The 25773-nt window shown below is 40.7% G+C and overlaps 4 non-coding genes across 4 annotated transcripts; 3 read left to right on the forward strand and 1 right to left on the reverse strand.

Moving 5' to 3' along the window:
- Positions 1–5028: 5028 nt before the first annotated feature.
- LOC140320560 (U2 spliceosomal RNA) lies at positions 5029–5216 on the forward strand. Its single transcript, XR_011918395.1, has one exon. It is a non-coding gene; the product is annotated as a U2 spliceosomal RNA (small nuclear RNA).
- A 388-nt stretch (positions 5217–5604) lies between these two features.
- Positions 5605–5718, forward strand: LOC140266066 (U5 spliceosomal RNA). Its single transcript, XR_011906734.1, has one exon. It is a non-coding gene; the product is annotated as a U5 spliceosomal RNA (small nuclear RNA).
- A 275-nt stretch (positions 5719–5993) lies between these two features.
- LOC140320561 (U2 spliceosomal RNA) lies at positions 5994–6181 on the forward strand. Its single transcript, XR_011918396.1, has one exon. It is a non-coding gene; the product is annotated as a U2 spliceosomal RNA (small nuclear RNA).
- Positions 6182–11286: 5105 nt separating this feature from the next.
- LOC140320315 (U2 spliceosomal RNA) lies at positions 11287–11477 on the reverse strand. The gene has a single exon (XR_011918174.1). It is a non-coding gene; the product is annotated as a U2 spliceosomal RNA (small nuclear RNA).
- Positions 11478–25773: the final 14296 nt, after the last annotated feature.

Raw genomic sequence — 25773 nt, forward strand, 5'->3', positions numbered from 1 at the left:
GGCATAAAAATTTCCTCCAGGCTCTCAGAGCTAACAAAGCTAAATTATGTGCAATTATTAAAGAGAGTAGAGGACGATCCTATATCACTTATGGGGAGAGTTACAACCATTAAAATGATGATACTACCAAAAGTTAACTATTTGTTCTCAATGATCCCCATAAAACCATCTGCTACTTGGTTTAAGTCACTAGATTCATGCATCTCCAAATTTCTGTGGAAAAACAAACCACCACGTATTAGTTTAAAAACCCTACAGAAGACCAAGGACAGTGGTGGATTAGATTTACCTCATTTTCAGCACTATTCCTTAGCCAATAGGTTACAATATATATCAAAATGGTTTAAACCTTGTTGTTGTCACAGTTCCCAGAGACGTTGTAATCGTTGAGGATTCTATATTCACCCCCTCATTAGAGGCACGTGTTGCAGATTGATGACACTGAATCTTCTTCTATGTTCATTGCTGGCATCATTCCCAGCATCGTAAGTGTTCGTGGCATTTTTAGCCTCTTCTTCTGGATCTTGATATCGAGCATCCTTTTGTATTTCTGGTTTGTAAGTCCTCTCTCTTCGTTCACCGGAGTCTTCGTCTCTTTGTCCTTGAGTTTGGTGATTTTTTCTTCTTTTGATGCCTTGACACAGTGTGACAGGTGATACCACGTGGGAGATCCTTTAACTTGGACTGCTGTCCCTGTGCTGCGAAATGGCTGTGCTGCTCAAATGGTCTCTCCTTCATCATATACACAGTTATTTATACATCACCTTCCACCATGAAGCGTTGTCCCTTTTTGTTTCTCTCTTTGTTCTTAAAATGCTGTTATGCATGTCTAAACGAATCCATTAAACTAGATCATTTTGGCAGTAAAGCGATCTACAATGTGCTTGGTCGCAAAGCTGCTCATCTGTGGTAAACAGCTTTTCAGAAAGGCATTCTTCAATTGATTTCACTAATTTTATGTAATAATTTTGTGATTTCCTACAAAACTACACTTCTTCTCCCATCTGTCTGAGTATTTAATATTGTCTGGGTCCCGTTAAAACATGTATTTTTCCCATCTAATTCCTTGTTTGCTTTAAAACAAGTATTCCCCATTTTCTATCCCTTCAGTAGCCAACCAGTTTGTATGGAGTACACTGGAGCAACTTGACTGATCAGTAAAACACTGCTTTTGTTGTCACCGCAAGGCTTCCCCCGTCGGTTGTTTCACTGAGACACTACTGAGTAACTACAACTCAACACAGTTTATACACATAACATTCATATACATACTAACAAACAAACAAACAATAATTTATCGCAATTTTCTCATCTCTGTTTGAACGTACACCCAGGTAAATATTCCTGTAGTCTTCTCATACCGACTATGGACCCATTCATTGTTTAACTTCACTGTTTTGCAAATCCTAATTGAATATTACACATTGACATTGAACTTTACTGGATAAGCAGGTCTTCATTGCATTCAGCAGCCTATATGTGAGCATTTATGTGTAAGCTGTTCTTCTTTGCATTTATCAGCAGCAAGCAATTCTTCACTGCACATGCATATGTAAATAGTAAAACAATTCCAATGTGTTAGCGAAACCTTCTATATCACAGTGGTTTCTAAGATCTATTTTAAGTTCTTTGCCATCAGTGAGATGACATAGTTTACAAAGTGTGTCAAATTATCACTGAAGATCTTTTCAGGAATTTCAAATCTAGAAATGAGTTATTTTACGCGTGATTTTGCTACTGAGAGTGCATCTGCTTGTGCACATGGAAATATTTCAGACCATTTGGTAAAAACCTCTGTTGTCACTGAGCAGAATCGTTTCCCTTAACATTAATTTAGTTCAATGAAATCTACACAATAATGAAATAATGAAATCCAAACAAATATGTTGAAAAAGATACACTGGCTTAGGGAATTATCTTCGTTTTAGTCTTAGATTGCCCTGTGGAATGTATTTTGCACATATTTGACCTGCTAGACAAAACTTTATTCATTTATTTATTCTAAAAAAAAAAATTCAATAATTAGTAAAACCATATGCTGTAAAAACCTTGTTCATTATTGCTTCCATCCCTCCTGTTGAGACATGACATGGTCCGTGGCTCAATACTGCAGCATATTTAAACAAATTCTTTGGCAGTATGGTTTTCCTTCCGGTCATTCATACGAGTCTATTGTAGATGGCAATTGAATAACATCTAATAATGCTAAAATATTTGTAGTTTATACATTTAGCTGTGGATGTCAACATACCTGTTTTTCCAATGCTGTGTTAACACATGTACAGTTGAGAAGGCATACTGACTGTCAGTGTAAACGTTAACAACCTTTTTGTTATTTAATTTACAAGCTTCAGTTAAAGCTACCAATTCGACTGCTTGAACAGAGTAATTTTTTGGTAGTGGTTGTTTTAAGAAAACTTCAATTTCTGTTACTACTGCAAATCCTGTAGCATTTGTGCCATCAGGGTTTTTTTCCTTGATATGTTGAATAAATATAGTTATTTCTGCATTTTCACAACGTATATCAGTTAAGTCTGGCCTGGGTAAAACACTGATGGTTATTTCTGACATGCAATCATGAGGCTTTCCATCTGTGGGGTAGGTAGCAGTGTGGATGGATTAAGTGTAGCACATCTTTCGACAACAAGGTGTGGCTGTGAAAGAAGAACTGTTATGTAGGAGAGATGTCTGGTAAAGATATTTTGTTAAGTAACCATATCACAGCCACTGCATGAGGTACCTTAAGTGTTAATGGGTGAAATAACACCATTATTGTTGATGCCTGCACTGCCAATGGCTTCTGGCCATTGATTCAAAAGTACGATATCGTCCCTTTTTCCCCCTTTCAGTGGACACTGGCCCCTAATTACCGCAATTCAGCAGGGGGTCTTTCATTAGGAGTACTGGACTCCCCCGTGCACGGTTTCAGCTCCGACCCTGGAAAGCGGAAAAAACGTTGAGATCTGGTTTGAGGACCCAATTGTTGAGAAAAGTCTTTCAATGAGACTCAGAGTTGCTGGAGTCAGTTAATGCAAATGTTTAATCTTGCAGCAAGTTCAAGAATGTGTGTGTGTATGGGTGTATGTGTGCGAACATGTGTGAGTTTGTGTGTGTGAGAGTTTAAAGAACCTGTTATCCACAGGCAGGTCTTAACTAGTATGGCACAGGTCCAGCCTGTCTCATCTTTTTTGGAAGGTCCAGCGCTCGGCCGTAACCCTTCTGTCTGTTTGGACTCTCACATACATTCGGTTAATCATAGAAAAACGAGAACAAAACTTTTTAGCCCCTTAAATTCATAAAACAGACATGGTGCAGTTATTTCCATTCTAGAAAATAAGAGTAATCACCACCATTCCTATAAATTCTGGATATTCTAACAATCTGAATCTTTTTTAAATGTTCGATGAAGCCCTTTGCTGTTCTGTTTAGAGACTCAGCTGATCATAAACCAAGTTTTGCTCTTGAACCAAGCTTCTAAACTCTTCACCTTTTTCATTTCTCAGTTAGTATTCACTTTAAAACTGATTAAAAGAAAAATTAAATGAATGCCTATCAACAAATGTGGGATCTAAACTCTAGTGCTTTCTCTAAAATAAATTCCTTTCTCAATTCAGAAATGTGTGTGTGTAAGTCACAACACCCGTGACACCAAAACGGCTTTATTTTCTCTCTTTTCTCTACACTCTGCACTGTGAGCACACACACCAAATCAGAAAGGCTTTTTTCTCTCTTTTCTACATTATGGACTGTGGGGACACAAAACCGCTCTCTCTCTTTTTTTTTTGATTGTGTGCCAGGGCGTTGTCTCACGTATTAGATTATGCTTAAGATACGAATGGGTTTATCAGTCACATCAGAATCCATACATACTGATCCTCCCGTAATAAAATGGTCGGATCTTATCAAACACACTTTGTTTCTTGTGACAAGTCAGCGAAACAGCGTATACACGTCAAGACACTGAATCAAGTTTGCCACAAGAACTCATAAGTTTGGCAGTATTGCTCTGCGGTCAGCAATCATACACCCATTTTATTTTCATGAGACATGTGCAGGCACCTGTTCATCTACTGTTCTATCACTATGAATTAGTTTATCTATTATCAATAAGGATACTTCTACAACTACTATCAAAGTATGTCCGGACTTCTTATGTTGTCAGTTGCTATATATGAATAAGTGGGTTGCTACTGAAAAGCATTAAGCATGTCACACAGCCCAAACATATAACATTTCAGGACACACCACACAGTTAACAACCACAGTGAAGCGTGTCAAAGCCCAAACATGTAACATTCAACAGGACACTTACACAACACATTCAAATCAAACAGTCAGACAACATACAAGAACATATACCCCAGCCGGCATTGCTCCCTGCCTATTTTCCTACAACTCACTATGTGTGCGCACACCTTTATTCACAAACTCTTCAACTTATACTCTTTTACCGAAGCTGCTACAGCTCGATAAGCCAAATACCCTTAGATCCTATTTCGGTGAATTTGACATCTGCCTTGTATGTAACAGATTAGCGGTTTAGCAGTTTTAATTTAGTTTGAGTGAAGGAATTCATTTTATAGCAAAATCCGTAATCGTGAAGAACTCATGAAAGTAAGCTTATTCTCGGATTCCTGAAACTTTAGATTTGCTCTTTCTTTTACTGCAAAGTACAACGTTGAGCAGCACTAATGAGTTGTTTCTATTTTTGGCAGGCTTTACCTTTGCGGATGAAGCCCTTTCTGTCTGTGCAAAAGAAATCTTGTTACTGTGCAGAGTGACTTCTCTGAGTAGAGTCGCCTTACTTGTTGCGACTGTGCCGATGTTCGAAGCTGGAGTGCAAAGTTGTTGCTTGAATGGTGCTCACTGGAGCGTGTGGTAGTGTAAAGTTATACCATTTAAAAGGGCTGAAGAGTGCTCAGTGCAGCGGGTGGGCGGAGGTGCAAAGTGACACTATGGCCATAAAACGAACACCGCAAGTGCGCATTGTGCCAGGAAGGGCCCTCGGACGTGAACCAGTGGACAGATATCGCTTCTCGGCCTTTTGGCTAAGATCAAGTGTAGTATCTGTACTTATCAGTTTAATATGTGATATGTCTATGCAAGGACTACATATTAAATGGATTTTTATCAATAGGAGTTGAAAAAAGAGCTTGCTCCGTTCACTCCAAGCATCGACCCGGTACTGCAGTGCCGCTGGGAACGGTGCGCTCTCCTCTGCTCTTGTGAAAAAGCAAACAGCGGTGCAGGATGGAAGTTTCTTTTAATCTGCTGAGAAAAGAGAGTGAATGCGAAGCAGACTTTAACACGGCTCTGGGAGCGAGCCGAGTGCGGGGTAACCGGGAGAATTGCTTGAAAGAAACGCGACACCGAATGAGCAGTCAGAACAAAGCCTCAATACGGTGTTCCCGTGTTGTTTGTGGCTGCCTTGTCTTTTGCACAGAGTAAAAGACAAGGCAGCCATCGAATAGGGCCCGATTGTTCCTACTTGGTCAGCCGAGGAGCAAGGGGGGGGAGCAAGCGTCTCAACCAAGCAAAGCTCACCATGGGGAAGGTGACTATGCCAACTAGCCTGATGCCCTGCTCCCGCAGTGATGGATAATCATACACTGGTTTCTCTTCATAATGTACAAGTCTTTCGCCTTTTACTAAAGACTTCCGTGGAGAGCAGCACTAATGAATTGTTTCTATTTTTGGCAGGCTTTACCTTTGCGGGTGAAGCTCTTTCTGTCTGTGCAAAAGAAATCTTGTTACTGTGCAGAGTGACTTCTCTGAGTAGAGTCGCCTTACTTGTTGCGACTGTGCCGATGTTGCTTGAATGGTGCTCGCTGGAGCGTGCGGTAGTGTAAAGTTATACCATTTAAAAGGGTTGAAGAGTGCTCAGTGCAGCGGGTGGGCGGAGGTGCAAAGTGACACTATGGCCATAAAACGAACACCGCTACAAGTGCGCATTGTGCCAGGAAGGGCCCTCGGACGTGAACCAGTGGACAGATATCGCTTCTCGGCCTTTTGGCTAAGATCAAGTGTAGTATCTGTACTTATCAGTTTAATATGTGATATGTCTATGCAAGGACTACATATTAAATGGATTTTTATCAATAGGAGTTGAAAAAAGAGCTTGCTCCGTTCACTCCAAGCATCGACCCGGTACTGCAGTGCCGCTGGGAACGGTGCGCTCTCCTCTGCTCTTGTGAAAAAGCAAACAGCGGTGCAGGATGGAAGTTTCTTTTAATCTGCTGAGAAAAGAGAGTGAATGCGAAGCAGACTTTAACACGGTTCTGGGAGCGAGCCGAGTGCGGTTTAACCAGGAGAATTGCTTGAAAAAACGCGACACCGAATGAGCGGTCAGAACAAAGCCTCAATACGGTGTTCCTGTGGTGTTTTTATAAAATGCGGTGTAAAAAAAGGTGTGAATGCCCCATAGAAAACTAAAAGGTGGAGCGGAAGTGTTCGGCTGCAAGAAGGTGTGAATGTCCGACTATATTTGGTGAAAAGCAGGTGAAGCAAGGTCTGAATGCCCAACCTTACATCATCAAAAGCGAGATCAGAGGTTTTTGGTTGCAAGAAGGCCATAGTTGGCCAAAAGCGGGTAAGGTGCGAATGATCGGCTAAATATCAACAAAAGTGGGGGCGGAGGTCTTCGGATGCAAGTGGGTGTGAATATCCCACCATACAAGTATGGTGGAGAGGAAGCTGTGAATGGCCGACCATAGTTTGCAAAAAGCGGGTGAGAAAAGGTGCGAATGTCCAACCATACATGATCAAAACAGGGAGCGGAGGTGTTTGGCTGCGACAAGGTGTGAATGTCCACCCATAATTAATGAAAAGCGGGCAACAAGTAGGTTCGAATGCCCAACCATACATCATCAAAAGCAGGAGTGGATGTGTTCGGCTACAAGAAGGTTTGAATGTCCGAGCATAGTTTGTAAAAAGCGGGTAAGAAAAGGTTCGAATGCCCGAACATACACCATCAAAAGAGGGAGCGGAGGTGTTCCGCTGTAAGACGGTGTGAATGTCCGACCATAGTTGGTAAAAAGTGGGTATGAAAAGGTTCGAATGCCCAAATTCGGCTGCAAAAAACTGTGTTCGGCTGCAAAAAGGTGTGAATGTTCGACTAAATTTTGTAAAAAGCGGGTAAGACAAGGTGCGAATGCCTGACAATCTATGATCAAAAGCGGGAGCGGAGGTGTTCAGCTGCAAGAAGGTCTAAATGTCCATTTTTAATTGCTAGAAAACATGAAAGAAAATTTTCGAAAATCAATCCGCACATGATCATAAGTGGGAGAGGAGGTGTTCAGCTGCAAGAAGGTGTGAATGTCCACCCATAATTCCTGAAAAATGGGTATAAAAAGGTGCGATTGCCCAACCATACATCATCAAAAGCATGTGTGAATGTCAGATCATAATTTGCAAAAACCTGATTGTGTGCAGCTGAACACCTCTGCTCCCGCTTTTGATGGTGTATAGTCGGGCTTTCGAGGCTTTTCTTCAACGGTGTTTACAAATTATGGTTGGAAATTCAGACCTTGCAGCCGAACACCTCCGCTCCCTTTTTTGATCATACATTGTCGGGCATTCGCACCTTGTCTTACCCGCGTTTTACAAACCATGGTCGGACTTTCATACCTTCTTGTAGCTGAACAACTCCGCTCCCGCTATTGATTGTGTACAGTCGGGTATTTTAACCTTTTCTTACCCGCTTTTTACCAATTATGGTCGGACATTCACACCGTCTTACAGCGGAACACCTCCGCTCCCTCTTTTGATGATGTATGGTTGGGCATTCGCACCTTTTCTTACCCATTTTTCAGGAATTATGGCTGGACATTCACACCTACTTGCAGTCGAACAGCTCTGCTCCCACTTTTTATTATGTTTGGTTGGATATTCGAACCTTTTCTTAACTGCTTTTTACAAACTTTGGTCGGACGTTCACAACTTCTTACAGCCGAACACCTCCGCTTCCGCTTTTGATGGTATATATTCGGGCATTCGAACCTTTTCTTACCCGCTTTTTACCAACTATGGTCGGACATTCACACCTTCTTATGGCTGAACACCTCCGCTCCCTCTTTTGATGGTGTATGTTCGGGCATTCGAACCTTTTCTTACCCGCTTTTTACAAACTATGCTCGGACATTCAAACCTTCTTGTAGCCTAACACATCCAGTCCTGCTTTTGATGATGTATGGTTGGGCATTCGCACCTTTTTTTATCCATTTTTCAGGAATTATGGGTGGACATTCACACCTTCTTGCAGCTGAACACCTCCTCTCCCACTTATGATCATATGCGGTTGGATATTCGAACATTTTTTTTCATGTTTTCTAGCAATTATTGATGGACATTGAGACCTTCTTGCAGCTGAACACCTCTGCTCCCACTTTTGATGGTGTATAGTCGGGCTTCCGAGCCTTTTCTTCCCCGGTTTTTACAAATTATGGTTGGACATTCAGACCTTCTTGCAGCCGAAAACCTCCGCTCCCTCTTTTGATCATACATTGTCGGGCATTCGCACCTTTTCTTAACCGCTTTTTACAAAACATGGTCGGACTTTCACACCTTCTTGTAGCCGAACACATCCCTTCCCACTATTGATTGTGTACAGTCGGCCATTTTAACCTTTTCTTACCCGCTTTTTACCAACTACGGTCAGACATTCACACCTTCTTATGGCTGAACACCTCCGCTCCCTCTTTTGATGGTGTATGTTCGGGCATTCGAACCTTTTCTTACCCGCTTTTTACAAACTATGCTCGGACATTCAAACCTTCTTGTAGCCGAACACATCCAGTCCTGCTTTTGATGATGTATGGTTGGGCATTCGCACCTTTTTTTTTACCCATTTTTGAGGAATTATGGGTGGACATTCACACCTTCTTTTAGCCAAAAACCTCCACTCCCTCTTTTGATCATACTTTTACGGGCATTCGCACCTTTTCTTATCCGCTATTTACAAAACATGGTCGGACTTTCACACCTTCTTGTAGCCGAACACATTCGCTCCCGCTATTGATTGTGTACAGTCGGGTATTTTAACCTTTTCTTACCCACTTTTTACCAACTACGGTCGGACATTCACACCTTCTTATGGCGGAACACCTCCGCTCCCTGTTTTGATCATTTATGGTCTGGCAATACTAACTTTTCTTACCCGTTTTTGAGTTATTATGGCTGGACATTCACAGCTTCTTGCAGCCGAACACCTCTTCTCCCGCTTTTGATGATGAATGGTCCGGCATTCTTACCTTTTCTAACACATTTTTCAGCAATTATTGTCGGTCATTCACACCTTTCTCATCAGCTTTTTGCCAATTATGATCTGACATTCACACCTACTTGCAGCCGAACACCTCGGCTTCCGCTTTTGATGGTGTATATTTTGGCATTCGAACCTTTTCTTACCCGCTTTTTACAAACCATGGTCGGACTTTCACCCCTTCTTTTAGCCGAACAACTCCGCTCCCGCTATTGATTGTGTAGAGTCGGGTATTTCAACCTTTTCTTCCCCGCTTTTTACCAACTATGGTCGGACATTCACACCTTCTTACAGCGGAACACCTCCGCTCCCTCTTTTGATGGTGTATGTTCTGGCATTCGAACCTTTTCTTACCCACTTTTTACAAACTATGCTCGGACATTCACACCTTCTTGCAGCGAAACACCTCCGCTCCCTCTTTTGATTGTGTATGTTCGGGCATTCGAGGCTTTTCTTCAACGGTGTTTACAAATTATGGTTGGAAATTCAGACCTTGCAGCCGAACAACTCCGCTCCCTCTTTTGATCATACATTGTCGGGCATTCGCACCTTGTCTTACCCGCGTTTTACAAACCATGGTCGGACTTTCACACCTTCTTGTAGCCGTACAACTCCGCTCCCGCTATTGATTGTGTACAGTCGGGTTTTTTAACCTTTTCTTACCCGCTTTTTACCAACTATGGTCGGACATTCGCAGCATCTTACAGCGGAACACCTCAGCTCCCTCTTTTGATGGTGTATGTTCGGGCATTCGAACTTTTTCTTACCCACTTTTTACAAACTATGGTCGGACATTCAAACCTTCTTGTAGCAGAACACATCCACTTCTTCTTTTGATGATGTATGGTTTGGCATTCGCACCTTTTCTTACCCATTTTTCAGGAATTATGGGTGGACATTCACACCTACTTGCAGTCGAACAGCTCTGCTCCCACTTTTGATTATGTTTGGTTGGATATTCGAACCTTTTCTTAACTGCTTTTTACAAACTTTGGTCGGACGTTCACACCTTCTTGCAGCCGAACACCTCCGCTTCCGCTTTTGATGGTATATATTCGGGCATTCGAACCCTTCTTACCCGCTTTTTACCAACTATGGTCGGACATTCACACCGTCTTTCAGTGTAACACCTCTGCTCCCCCTTTTGATGGTGTATGTTCGGGCATTCGCACCTTTTCTTACCCGCTTTTTACAAACTATGGTCGTACATTCAAACCTTCTTGTAGCCGAAAACCTCCACTCCCTCTTTTGATCATACTTTGTCGGGCATTCGCACCTTTTCTTACCCGCTTTTTACAAACTATGCTCGGACATTCAAACCTTCTTGTAGCCAAACACATCCACTCCTGCTTTTGTTGATGTATGGTTGGGCATTCGAACCTACTTGTTGCCCGATTTTCATTAATTATGGGTGGACATTCACACCTTGTCGCAGCCAAACACCTCCGCTCCCTGTTTTGATCATGTATGGTTGGACATTCGCACCTTTTCTCACCCGCTTTTTTTTCAAACTATGGTCGGCCATTCACAGCTTCCTCTCCACCATACTTGTATGGTGGGATATTCACACCCACTTGCATCCGAAGATCTCCGCCCCCACTTTTGTTGATATTTAGTCGGTCATTCACACCTTACCAGTTTTCTTGCCGCCAAACACCTCTGATCTCGCTTTTGATGATGTAAGATTGGGCATTCAGACCTTGCTTTTCCTGCTTTTCACCAACTATAGATGGACATTCACACCTTCTTGCAGCCGAACACTTCCGCTCCACCTTTTAGTTTTCTATGGGGCATTCACACCTTTTTTTTCACCGCATTTTATAAAAACACCACAGGAACACCGTATTGAGGCTTTGTTCTGACCGCTCATTTGGTGTCGCGTTTATTTCAAGCAATTCTCCTGGTTAGCCCGCACTCGGCTCGCTCCCAGAGCCGTGTTAAAGTCTACTTCGCATTCACTCTCTTTTCTCAGCAGACTAAAAGAAACTTCCATCCTGCACCGCTGTTTGCTTTTTCACAAGAGCAGAGGAGAGCGCACCGTTCCCAGCGGCACTGCAGTACCGGGTCGATGCTTGGAGTGAACGGAGCAAGCTCCTTTTTCAACTCCTATTGATAAAAATCCATTTAATATGTAGTCCTCGCACAGAGGACATATCAGACATTAAACTGATAAGAACAGATACTACACTTGATCTTAGCCAAAAGGCCGAGAAGCGATAACTGTCCACTGGTTCACGTCCGAGGGCCCTTCCTGGCACAATGCGCACTTGTAGCGGTGTTCTTTTTATGGCCATAGTGTCACTTTGCACCTCCACCCACCCGCTGCACTGAGCACTCTTCAACCCTTTTAAATGGTATAACTTTACACTACCGCACGCTCCAGCGAACACCATTCAAGCAACAACTTTGCACTCCAGCTTCGAACATCGGCACAGTCGCAACAAGTAAGGCAACTCTACTCAGAGAAGTCACTCTGCACAGTAATAAGATTTCTTTTGCACAGACAGAAAGGGCTTCATCCGCAAAGGTAAAGCCTGCCAAAAATAGAAACAACTCATTAGTGCTGCTCAACGTTGTACTTTGCAGTAAAAGAAAGAGCAAATCTAAAGTTTCAGGAATCCGAGAATAAGCTTACTTTCATGAGTTCTTCACGATTTTGGATTTTGCTATAGAATGAATTCCTTCACTCAAACTAAATTAAAACTGCTAAACCACTAATCTGTTAAATGCAAGGCAGATGTCAAATTCACCGAAATAGGATCTAAGGGTATTTGGCCAATCGAGCTGTAGCAGCTTCGGTAAAAGAGTATAAGTTGAAGAGTTTGTGAATAAAGGTGTGCGCACACATAGTGAGTTGTAGGAAAATAGGCAGGGAGCAATGCCGGCTGGGGTATATGTTCTTGTATGTTGTCTGACTGTTTGATTTGAATGTGTTGTGTAAGTGTCCTGTTGAATGTTACATGTTTGGGCTTTGACACGCTTCACTGTGGTTGTTAACTGTGTGGTGTGTCCTGAAATGTTATATGTTTGGGCTGTGTGACATGCTTAATGCTTTTCAGTAGCAACCCACTTATTCATATATAGCAACTGACAACATAAGAAGTCCGGACATACTTTGATAGTAGTTGTAGAAGTATCCTTATTGATAATAGATAAACTAATTCATAGTGATAGAACAGTAGATGAACAGGTGCCTGCACATGTCTCATGAAAATAAAATGGGTGTATGATTGCTGACGGCAGAGCAATACTGCCAAACTTATGAGTTCTTGTGGCAAACTTGATTCAGTGTCTTGACGTGTATACGCTGTTTCGCTGACTTGTCACAAGAAACAAAGTGTGTTTGATAAGATCCGACCATTTTATTACGGGAGGATCAGTATGTTTGGATTCTGATGTGACTGATAAACCCATTCGTATCTTAAGCATAATCTGATACGTGAGACAACGCCCTGGCACACAATCAAAAAAAAAAAAAAGAGAGAGCGGTTTTGTGTCCCCACAGTCCATAATGTAGAAAAGAGAGAAAAAAGCCTTTCTGATTTGGTGTGTGTGCTCACACTGCAGAGTGTAGAGAAAAGAGAGAAAAGAAAGAAGTTTTGGTGTCACGGGTGTTGTGACTTACACACACACATTTCTGAATTGAGAAAGGAAATTATTTTAGAGGAAGCACTAGAGTTTAGATCCCACATTTGTTGATAGGCATTCATTTAATTTTTCTTTTAATCAGTTTTAAAGTGAATACTAACTGAGAAATGAAAAAGGTGAAGAGTTTAGAAGCTTGGTTCAAGAGCAAAACTTGGTTTATGATCAGCTGAGTCTCTAAACAGAACAGCAAAGGGCTTCATCGAACATTTAAAAAAGATTCAGATTGTTAGAATATCCAGAATTTATAGAAATGGTGGTGATTACTCTTATTTTCTAGAATGGAAATAACTGCACCATGTCTGTTTTATGAATTTAAGGGGCTAAAAAGTTTTGTTCTCGTTTTTCTATGATTAACCGAATGTATGTGAGAGTCCAAACAGACAGAAGGGTTACGGCCGAGCGCTGGACCTTCCTACCCGGCTGGGGTATATGTTCTTGTATGTTGTCTGACTGTTTGATTTGAATGTGTTGTGTAAGTGTCCTGTTGAATGTTACATGTTTGGGCTTTGACACGCTTCACTGTGGTTGTTAACTGTGTGGTGTGTCCTGAAATGTTATATGTTTGGGCTGTGTGACATGCTTAATGCTTTTCAGTAGCAACCCACTTATTCATATATAGCAACTGACAACATAAGAAGTCCGGACATACTTTGATAGTAGTTGTAGAAGTATCCTTATTGATAATAGATAAACTAATTCATAGTGATAGAACAGTAGATGAACAGGTGCCTGCACATGTCTCATGAAAATAAAATGGGTGTATGATTGCAGGCAGAGCAATACTGCCAAACTTATGAGTTCTTGTGGCAAACTTGATTCAGTGTCTTGACGTGTATACGCTGTTTCGCTGACTTGTCACAAGAAACAAAGTGTGTTTGATAAGATCCGACCATTTTATTACGGGAGGATCAGTATGTATGGATTCTGATGTGACTGATAAACCCATTCGTATCTTAAGCATAATCTAATACGTGAGACAACGCCCTGGCACACAATCAAAAAAAAAAAAAAGAGAGAGTGGTTTTGTGTCCCCACAGTCCATAATGTAGAAAAGAGAGAAAAAAGCCTTTCTGATTTGGTGTGTGTGCTCATAGTGCAGAGTGTAGAGAAAAGAAAGCCGTTTTGGTGTCACGGGTGTTGTGACTTACACACACACATTTCTAAATTGAGAAAGGAAATTATTTTAGAGGAAGCACTAGAGTTTAGATCCCACATTTGTTGATAGGCATTCATTTAATTTTTCTTTTACTCAGTTTTAAAGTGAATACTAACTGAGAAATGAAAAAGGTGAAGAGTTTAGAAGCTTGGTTCAAGAGCAAAACTTGGTTTATGATCAGCTGAGTCTCTAAACAGAACAGCAAAGGGCTTCATCGAACATTTAAAAAAGATTCAGATTGTTAGAATATCCAGAATTTATAGGAATGGTGGTGATTACTCTTATTTTCTAGAATGGAAATAACTGCACCATGTCTGTTTTATGAATTTAAGGGGCTAAAAAGTTTTGTTCTCGTTTTTCTATGATTAACCGAATGTATGTGAGAGTCCAAACAGACAGAAGGGTTACGGCCGAGCGCTGGACCTTCCAAAAAAGATGAGACAGGCTGGACCCGTGCCATACTAGTTAAGACCTGCCTGTGGATAACAGGTTCTTTAAACTCTCACACACACAAACTCACACACGTTCGCACACATACAACCATACACACACACATTCTTGAACTTGCTGCAAGATTAAACCTTTGCATTAACTGACTCTAGCAACTCTGAGTCTCATTGAGAGACTTTTCTCAACAATTGGGTCCTCAAACCAGATCTCAACGTTTTTTTCCGCTGTCCAGGGTCGGAGCTGAAACCGTGCACGGGGGAGTCCAGTACTCCTAATGAAAGACCCCCTGCTGAATTGCGGTAATTAGGGGCCAGTGTCCACTGAAAGGGGGAAAAAGGGACGAGATCGTACTTTTGAATCAATGGCCAGAAGCCATTGGCAGTGCAGGCATCAACAATAATGGTGTTATTTCACCCATTAACACTTAAGGTACCTCATGCAGTGGCTGTGATATGGTTACTTAACAAAATATCTTTACCAGACATCTCTCCTACATAACAGTTCTTCTTTCACAGCCACACCTTGTTGTCGAGAGATGTGCTACACTTAATCCATCCACACTGCTACCTACCCCACAGATGGAAAGCCTCATGATTGCATGTCAGAAATAACCATCAGTGTTTTACCCAGGCCAGACTTAACTGATATACGTTATGAAAATGCAGAAATAACTATATTTATTCAACAGATCAAGGAAAAAAACCCTGATGGCACAAATGCTACAGGATTTGCAGTAGTAACAGAAACTGAAGTTTTCTTAAAACAACCACTACCAAAAAATTACTCTGTTCAAGCAGTCGAATTGGTAGCTTTAACTGAAGCTTGTAAATTAAATAACAAAAAGGTTGTTAACGTTTACACTGACAGTCAGTATGCCTTCTCAACTGTACATGTGTTAACACAGCATTGGAAAAACAGGTATGTTGACATCCACAGCTAAATGTATAAACTACAAATATTTTAGCATTATTAGATGTTATTCAATTGCCATCTACAATAGACTCGTATGAATGACCGGAAGGAAAACCATACTGCCAAAGAATTTGTTTAAATATGCTGCAGTATTGAGCCACGGACCATGTCATGTCTCAACAGGAGGGATGGAAGCAATAATGAACCAGGTTTTTACAGCATATGGTTTTACTAATTATTGAATTTTTTTTTTTAGAATAAATAAATGAATAAAGTTTTGTCTAGCAGGTCAAATATGTGCAAAATACATTCCACAGGGCAATCTAAGACCAAAACGAAGATAATTCCCTAAGCCAGTGTATCTTTTTCAACATATTTGTTTGGATTTCATTATTTCATTATTGTGTAGATTTCATTGAACTAAATTAATGTTAAGGGAAACGATTCTGCTCAGTGACAACAGAGGTTTTTACCAAATGGTCTGAAATATTTCCATGTGCACAAGCAGATGCACTCTCAGTAGCAAAATCACGCGTAAAATAACTAATTTCTAGATTTGAAATTCCTGAAAAGATCTTCAGTGATAATTTGACACACTTTGTAAACTATGTCATCTCACTGATGGCAAAGAACTTAAAATAGATCTTAGAAACCACTGTGATATAGAAGGTTTTTCTAACACATTGGAATTGTTTTACTATTTACATATGCATGTGCAGTGAAGAATTGCTTGCTGCTGATAAATGCAAAGAAGAACAGCTTACACATAGATGCTCACATATAGGCTGCTGAATGCAATGAAGACCTGCTTATCCAGTAAAGTTCAATGTCAATGTGTAATATTCAATTAGGATTTGCAAAACAGTGAAGTTAAACAATGAATGGGTCCATAGTCGGTATGAGAAGACTACAGGAATATTTACCTGGGTGTACGTTCAAACAGAGATGAGAAAATTGCGATAAATTATTGTTTGTTTGTTTGTTAGTATGTATATGAATGTTATGTGTATAAACTGTGTTGAGTTGTAGTTACTCAGTAGTGTCTCAGTGAAACAACCGACGGGGGAAGCCTTGCGGTGACAACAAAAGCAGTGTTTTACTGATCAGTCAAGTTGCTCCAGTGTACTCCATACAAACTGGTTGGCTACTGAAGGGATAGAAAATGGGGAATACTTGTTTTAAAGCAAACAAGGAATTAGATGGGAAAAATACATGTTTTAACGGGACCCAGACAATATTAAATACTCAGACAGATGGGAGAAGAAGTGTAGTTTTGTAGGAAATCACAAAATTATTACATAAAATTAGTGAAATCAATTGAAGAATGCCTTTCTGAAGAGCTGTTTACCACACATGAGCAGCTTTGCGACCAAGCACATTGTAGATCGCTTTACTGCCAAAATGATCTAGTTTAATGGATTGGTTTAGACATGCATAACAGCATTTTAAGAACAAAGAGAGAAACAAAAAGGGACAACGCTTCATGGTGGAAGGTGATGTATAAATAACTGTGTATATGATGAAGGAGAGACCATTTGAGCAGCACAGCCATTTCGCAGCACAGGGACATCAGTCCAAGTTAAAGGATCTCCCACGTGGTATCACCTGTCACACTGTGTCAAGGCATCAAAAGAAGAAAAAATCACCAAACTCAAGGACAAAGAGACGAAGACTCCGGTGAACGAAGAGAGAGGACTTACAAACCAGAAATACAAAAGGATGCTCGATATCAAGATCCAGAAGAAGAGGCTAACAATGCCACGAACACTTACGATGCTGGGAATGATACCAGCAATGAACAGAGAAGAAGATTCAGTGTCATCAATCTGCAACACGTGCCTCTAATGAGGGGGTGAATATAGAATCCTCAACGATTACAACGTCTCTGGGAACTGTGACAACAACAAGGTTTAAACCATTTTGATATATATTGTAACCTATTGGCTAAGGAATAGTGCTGAAAATGAGGTAAATCTAATCCACCACTGTCCTTGGTCTTCTGTAGGGTTTTTAAACTAATACGTGGTGGTTTGTTTTTCCACAGAAATTTGGAGATGCATGAATCTAGTGACTTAAACCAAGTAGCAGATGGTTTTATGGGGATCATTGAGAACAAATAGTTAACTTTTGGTAGTATCATCATTTTAATGGTTGTAACTCTCCCCATAAGTGATATAGGTAAGGACTTCCAACGAGAGAGATCGTCCTCTACTCTCTTTAATAATTGCACATAATTTAGCTTTGTTAGCTCTGAGAGCCTGGAGGAAATTTTTATGCCTAAATATCTAATATTTCCTGACTGTAAAGTGATCGCAGGTATATTCTGGACCCTACAGTTAATGGGCAGAACTGTGGTCTTAGACCAGTTGATAGAGTAGTCAGAAAGTGCCGAGAATTTATTTATGAGTGTGATCGTGTGAGTGAGAGACGTCTCTGAGTTCTGAAGGAAAAATAATACATCATCAGCATAAAGACTTATTTTATGCTCAATATTTTGGGGTTGGATGCCTTTAATATTTCTATCTTGTCTGATAGCAGCTGCTAAAGGTTTGATGAAAATAGCAAAAAGTGAGGGAGAAAGTGAGCAACCCTGTCTTGTACCTCTCTGCAGACTGAAGCTTGGAGAAGTTTGATCATTTGTCCTGACACTTGCATTTGGGGAGCTATATAATATCCTTATCCAGTTGATGAAGTGTGACCCAAACCCGAATTTGTTTTATGCTGCGAATAAAAATTTCCAGTTCCCTCCATTAAATGCTTTTTCTGCATCTAGAGAGTCGATTGTGGTTTCCAAGTTGTTGATGGTAGAATAGTCTATGAGATTAATGATGCGGTTTGTGAACGAACTGTTGTGCCTACTGCTCTTCAGCCTGTCAAATGAAACGTAGAATTTAAAACGTGACAAATGAACGAAGACCTAAGGAGTTGAGTCGTAAACTAATCAATACTGTTTCCTGTGCGAGGACCCGTCAGTCGAGGAGTTGAGTCATGAACGAATCAATACTGTTTCCTGTCCTGCTGATTGAGCTTATGAAGCTGCCGCCTGCCATGTGGTGAGGAAGGGTACTGCATGAAAATGAACGAATCACTCACTGAGACAACTCGTTACTCCCGAGTCATATAAAAAATTTGTTCATATCGAACGAATCGCTCACGAACGACACATCACTATCTATTTGACGAGTTATGCATGAATTCGGATTTTGCAATAAAATTAATTCCTTCTCTCAAACCAAGTTCAAACTGCTTTGTCCTTCATATTTATCTACTTCTAATCTAGTTTCAACAATAAACAACCCCACATCATATTTGCTCTTCGCCCAAAGATCATTGGGCACTTCAGCCCACATGGGTATCGAAGACAAATCTTTTTCAGATTAAAAACATGCTTCAAAATGTGATTCCGTGGTAGGAATTAATTCCACAGTTCTTTGACAATGCATTGTACTCAAAAATGTTTTTTTGTATGCTGACAATCGTTCAGAAAAGATCAAATTTGGATCAGCAGGTGAAACGGTCCAATCTGTTTCTTTCTGACATGTAGCAACAAACTCACCCACACCTTGTCAATGCCAGTGTGTAGGTTTGGCCAAGGAAATGTGAGGGCGAGTACCACAAACATTAAAAAAATCGAATTGCTCTGGAGTGAGCGACACAGCCAATAAAGTAGGCGCACATATTTTTTCACTTCTTCTCATAGTCATTGTCAGGCCCCAAAGAAATGTGTGATGTGCAGTGCAAATCAGCAGGTTGCATGAAATCAGAAAGGGGTGAAACTAACGCTTTTGCTTCTTCCACTAGTTGTTGTGAAAAAGGAGAGCTGGGAAGTTTCCACTCATAAGCATATGTAAGTGCAGATGAATCAAACTGCACTGCTGTGAAAACTTTGTCAGGCTGTAACATAACGTTAACACCCTCTGGTGTAGAAGTTAAAATAATGCCTAATTTACACATGAGATCACAGCCCATCAGGTTAATGGGACACAACTCTGATAACAAAAATGAGTGTTTGAAGGAGAGCCCATCTGGAGTGACACACGCAATGGGCGATGTCATTTTCTCCTTCACAACCTGGCCTGATGCAGACATAGAGTAAACGTGGTTTCCACTTAACTTTGGAGGACAATCAAACTCCCCTGACGTCACTACTGATGAACATAAGTTCCTATATTCTGAGAGAAATATCTTTGCTCTAGGACGGAAATAGCATGCAAAACTTTACTACGTGAATCACAGTCGGCAAGCGTTTCTTCACTACACAGAGCAGGAAAAATGTGTGAGTGTGTTTGTGCTATCACCCATTAGTGGAGGCTCCGCTGCCGCGTGACGTCCAGAACCTGCCTCCCACCCTCAGTCAGCCTTTTGCCCAATTTCATCACTTTTCAGCTGTGGACACAGCCACAGTAAAAACAAATATTCGGATCATAGCTCTGGCGTGGCCCATTTCGACCTCCTCTCCCACACGTCCACGTCTTCGACTTCGGCCTCGTCCTCTGTTTACACCAACTGCGTAATACATGGTCATGGCTGCCAAATGCAGCTCCTTTTCACACTTGTCCTATATCTTACGCGTCTCAACTTGTTTCTGAGCATGGCGAGCATATCGGCGAACGTCAGCCAAACGAGGACCCTCACACCATCCCACGTAAATGTTCTTTACTTCAGTGGCGACATCTGGCATGAGGCCTTTAATTATTGCATTGCATGCAATACTCTCCCATGGTCCTGATTCATTACCCAAATCCCTTGGTCTCTGATGACCGCTGTGCTTGCTGACTTCCTCAAGGATGCGGTGTACAAAATCATCAGTCCCTTCACCGGGTTTCTGTTTGCAGGTGTAAATGTGGGACATATTTATTTTGGTTGGAAATTGAGTGGTGATGGCTTGACACAGTCTTTGGATGGCTGCTTCATATTGAGCGTTATCATTATGTCCTCGTTCACTGTTGGTAGGTCGCAAATCCAGTTGTAGCATACTGGCCTCTATTTTGCAGAGGTCGGTCGGTTTGAACTTTTTTGCCAATATGCGACGCAATTCAACCCCGGTCGGGCAGAATTGTGCGCAGAAATCTCGCAACTCGTCAGCAAAATGGGGTCCAGAAATCTCTGGATCTGGTAAGCATTGTTATGCTCCCATGATGTCAGTCTCAGTCCAGGGTCGATAAACCAGTAATGGTCCAGTGGGAACTGCAACTTTAACCATAGGCATGGTTTGAATCTGGTTTTGTTTTTTCTCACGTTTAGATCTCTGAAGTCGCTTGCCGACTGTGATTCACGTAGTAAAGTTTTGCATGCTAGTTCCGTCCTAGAGCAAAGATATTTCTCTCAGAATATAGGAACTTATGTTCATCAGTAGTGACGTCAGGGGAGTTTGAAGTTTGATTGTCCTCCAAAGTTAAGTGGAAACCACGTTTACGCTATGTCTGCATCAGGCCAGGTTGTGAAGGAGAAAATTACATCGCCCATTGCGTGTTGTCACTCCCGATGGGCTCTCCTTCAAACACTCATTTTTGTTATCAGAGTTGTGTCCCATTAACCTGATGGGCTGTGATCTCATGTGTAAATTAGGCATTATTTTAACTTCTACACCAGAGGGTGTTAACGTTATGTTACAGCCTGACAAAGTTTTCACAGCAGTGCAGTTTGATTCATCTGCACTTACATATGCTTATGAGTGGAAACTTCCCAGCTCTCCTTTTTCACAACAACTAGTGGAAGAAGCAAAAGCGTTAGTTTCACCCCTTTCTGATTTCATGCAACCTGCTGATTTGCACTGAACATCACACATTTCTTTGGGGCCTGACAATGACTATGAGAAGAAGTGAAAAAATATGTGCGCCTACTTTATTTGCTGTGTCGCTCACTCCAGAGCAATTCGATTTTTTTAATGTTTGTGGTACTCGCCCTCACATTTCCTTGGCCAAACGTACACACTGGCAGTGACAAGGTGTGGGAGAGTTTGTTGCTACATGAAAGGGATTGCACCGTTTCACCTGCTGATCCAAATTTGATGTTTTCTGAACGATTGTCAGCATACAAAAAAACATTTTTGAGTACAATGCATTGTCAAAGAACTGTGGAATTAATTCCTACCACAGAATCACATTTTGAAGCATGTTTTTAATCTGAAAAAGATTTGCCCAATGATCTTTGGGCGAAGAGCAAATATGATGTGGGGTTGTTTATTGTTGAAACTAGATTAGAAATAGATAAATATGAAGGACAAAGCAGTTTGAACTTGGTTTGAGAGAAGGAATTAATTTTATTGCAAAATCCGAATTCATGCATAACTCGTCAAATAGATAGTGATGTGTCGTTCGTGAGCGATTCGTTCGATATGAACAAATTTTTTATATGACTCGGGAGTAACGAGTTGTCTTAGTGAGTGATTCGTTCATTTTCATGCAGTACCCTTCCTCACCACATGGCAGGCGGCAGCTTCATAAGCTCAGTCAGCAGGACAGGAAACAGTATTGATTCGTTCATGACTCAACTCCTCGACTGACGGGTCCTCGCACAGGAAACAGTATTGATTAGTTTACGACTCAACTCCTTGGGTCTTCGTTCATTTGTCACGTTTTAAATTCTACGTTTCATTTGACAGGCTGAAGAGCAGTAGGCACAACAGTTCGTTCACAAACCGCATCATTAATCTCATAGACTATTCTACCATCAACAACTTGGAAACCACAATCGACTCTCTAGATGCAGAAAAAGCATTTAATGGAGGGAACTGGAAATTTTTATTCGCAGCATAAAACAAATTCGGGTTTGGGTCACACTTCATCAACTGGATAAGGATATTATATAGCTCCCCAAATGCAAGTGTCAGGACAAATGATCAAACTTCTCCAAGCTTCAGTCTGCAGAGAGGTACAAGACAGGGTTGCTCACTTTCTCCCTCACTTTTTGCTATTTTCATCAAACCTTTAGCAGCTGCTATCAGACAAGATAGAAATATTAAAGGCATCCAACCCCAAAATATTGAGCATAAAATAAGTCTTTATGCTGATGATGTATTATTTTTCCTTCAGAACTCAGAGACGTCTCTCACTCACACGATCACACTCATAAATAAATTCTCGGCACTTTCTGACTACTCTATCAAATGGTCTAAGACCACAGTTCTGCCCATTAACTGTAGGGTCCAGAATATACCTGCGATCACTTTACAGTCAGGAAATATTAGATATTTAGGCATAAAAATTTCCTCCAGGCTCTCAGAGCTAACAAAGCTAAATTATGTGCAATTATTAAAGAGAGTAGAGGACGATCTCTCTCGTTGGAAGTCCTTACCTATATCACTTATGGGGAGAGTTACAACCATTAAAATGATGATACTACCAAAAGTTAACTATTTGTTCTCAATGATCCCCATAAAACCATCTGCTACTTGGTTTAAGTCACTAGATTCATGCATCTCCAAATTTCTGTGGAAAAACAAACCACCACGTATTAGTTTAAAAACCCTACAGAAGACCAAGGACAGTGGTGGATTAGATTTACCTCATTTTCAGCACTATTCCTTAGCCAATAGGTTACAATATATATCAAAATGGTTTAAACCTTGTTGTTGTCACAGTTCCAAGAGACGTTGTAATCGTTGAGGATTCTATATTCACCCCCTCATTAGAGGCACGTGTTGCAGATTGATGACACTGAATCTTCTTCTCTGTTCATTGCTGGTATCATTCCCAGCATCGTAAGTGTTCGTGGCATTGTTAGCCTCTTCTTCTGCATCTTGATATCGAGCATCCTTTTGTATTTCTGGTTTGTAAGTCCTCTCTCTTCGTTCACCGGAGTCTTCGTCTCTTTGTCCTTGAGTTTGGTGATTTTTTCTTCTTTTGATGCCTTGACACAGTGTGACAGGTGATACCACGTGGGAGATCCTTTAACTTGGACTGCTGTCCCTGTGCTGCGAAATGGCTGTGCTGCTCAAATGGTCTCTCCTTCATCATATACACAGTTATTTATACATCACCTTCCACCATGAAGCGTTGTCCCTTTTTGTTTCTCTCTTTGTTCTTAAAATGCTGTTATGCATGTCTAAACCAATCCATTAAACTAGATCATTTTGGCAGTAAAGCGATCTACAATGTGCTTGGTCGCAAAGCTGCTCATGTGTGGTAAACAGCTCTTCAGAAAGGCATTCTTCAATTGATTTCACTAATTTTATGTAATAATTTTGTGATTTCCTACAAAACTACACTTCTTCTCCCATCTGTCTGAGTATTTAATATTGTCTGGGTCCCGTTAAAACATGTATTTTTCCCATCTAATTCCTTGTTTGCTTTAAAACAAGTATTCCCCATTTTCTATCCCTTCAGTAGCCAACCAGTTTGTATGGAGTACACTGGAGCAACTTGACTGATCAGTAAAACACTGCTTTTGTTGTCACCGCAAGGCTTCCCCCGTCGGTTGTTTCACTGAGACACTACTGAGTAACTACAACTCAACACAGTTTATACACATAACATTCATATACATACTAACAAACAAACAAACAATAATTTATCGCAATTTTCTCATCTCTGTTTGAACGTACACCCAGGTAAATATTCCTGTAGTCTTCTCATACCGACTATGGACCCATTCATTGTTTAACTTCACTGTTTTGCAAATCCTAATTGAATATTACACATTGACATTGAACTTTACTGGATAAGCAGGTCTTCATTGCATTCAGCAGCCTATATGTGAGCATCTATGTGTAAGCTGTTCTTCTTTGCATTTATCAGCAGCAAGCAATTCTTCACTGCACATGCATATGTAAATAGTAAAACAATTCCAATGTGTTAGAAAAACCTTCTATATCACAGTGGTTTCTAAGATCTATTTTAAGTTCTTTGCCATCAGTGAGATGACATAGTTTACAAAGTGTGTCAAATTATCACTGAAGATCTTTTCAGGAATTTCAAATCTAGAAATTAGTTATTTTACGCGTGATTTTGCTACTGAGAGTGCATCTGCTTGTGCACATGGAAATATTTCAGACCATTTGGTAAAAACCTCTGTTGTCACTGAGCAGAATCGTTTCCCTTAACATTAATTTAGTTCAATGAAATCTACACAATAATGAAATAATGAAATCCAAACAAATATGTTGAAAAAGATACACTGGCTTAGGGAATTATCTTCGTTTTGGTCTTAGATTGCCCTGTGGAATGTATTTTGCACATATTTGACCTGCTAGACAAAACTTTATTCATTTATTTATTCTAAAAAAAAAAATTCAATAATTAGTAAAACCATATGCTGTAAAAACCTGGTTCATTATTGCTTCCATCCCTCCTGTTGAGACATGACATGGTCCGTGGCTCAATACTGCAGCATATTTAAACAAATTCTTTGGTAGTATGGTTTTCCTTCCGGTCATTCATACGAGTCTATTGTAGATGGCAATTGAATAACATCTAATAATGCTAAAATATTTGTAGTTTATACATTTAGCTGTGGATGTCAACATACCTGTTTTTCCAATGCTGTGTTAACACATGTACAGTTGAGAAGGCATACTGACTGTCAGTGAACTGTTATGTAGGAGAGATGTCTGCTAAAGATATTTTGTTAAGTAACCATATCACAGCCACTGCATGAGGTACCTTAAGTGTTAATGGGTGAAATAACACCATTATTGTTGATGCCTGCACTGCCAATGGCTTCTGGCCATTGATTCAAAAGTACGATCTCGTCCCTTTTTCCCCCTTTCAGTGGACACTGGCCCCTAATTACCGCAATTCAGCAGGGGGTCTTTCATTAGGAGTACTGGACTCCCCCGTGCACGGTTTCAGCTCTGACCCTGGAAAGCGGAAAAAACGTTGAGATCTGGTTTGAGGACCCAATTGTTGAGAAAAGTCTCTCAATGAGACTCAGAGTTGCTGGAGTCAGTTAATGCAAATGTTTAATCTTGCAGCAAGTTCAAGAATGTGTGTGTGTATGGGTGTATGTGTGCGAACGTGTGTGAGTTTGTGTGTGTGAGAGTTTAAAGAACCTGTTATCCACAGGCAGGTCTTAACTAGTATGGCACAGGTCCAGCCTGTCTCATCTTTTTTGGAAGGTCCAGCGATCGGCCGTAACCCTTCTGTCTGTTTGGACTCTCACATACATTCGGTTAATCATAGAAAAACGAGAACAAAACTTTTTAGCCCCTTAAATTCATAAAACAGACATGGTGCAGTTATTTCCATTCTAGAAAATAAGAGTAATCACCACCATTCCTATAAATTCTGGATATTCTAACAATCTGAATCTTTTTTAAATGTTCGATGAAGCCCTTTGCTGTTCTGTTTAGAGACTCAGCTGATCATAAACCAAGTTTTGCTCTTGAACCAAGCTTCTAAACTCTTCA

Source organism: Leuresthes tenuis, unplaced genomic scaffold (assembly GCF_036924035.1).
Source record: "Leuresthes tenuis unplaced genomic scaffold, fLeuTen1.0.hap1 SCAF_12, whole genome shotgun sequence".
In the NCBI taxonomy this organism is placed as follows: domain Eukaryota; kingdom Metazoa; phylum Chordata; class Actinopteri; order Atheriniformes; family Atherinopsidae; genus Leuresthes; species Leuresthes tenuis.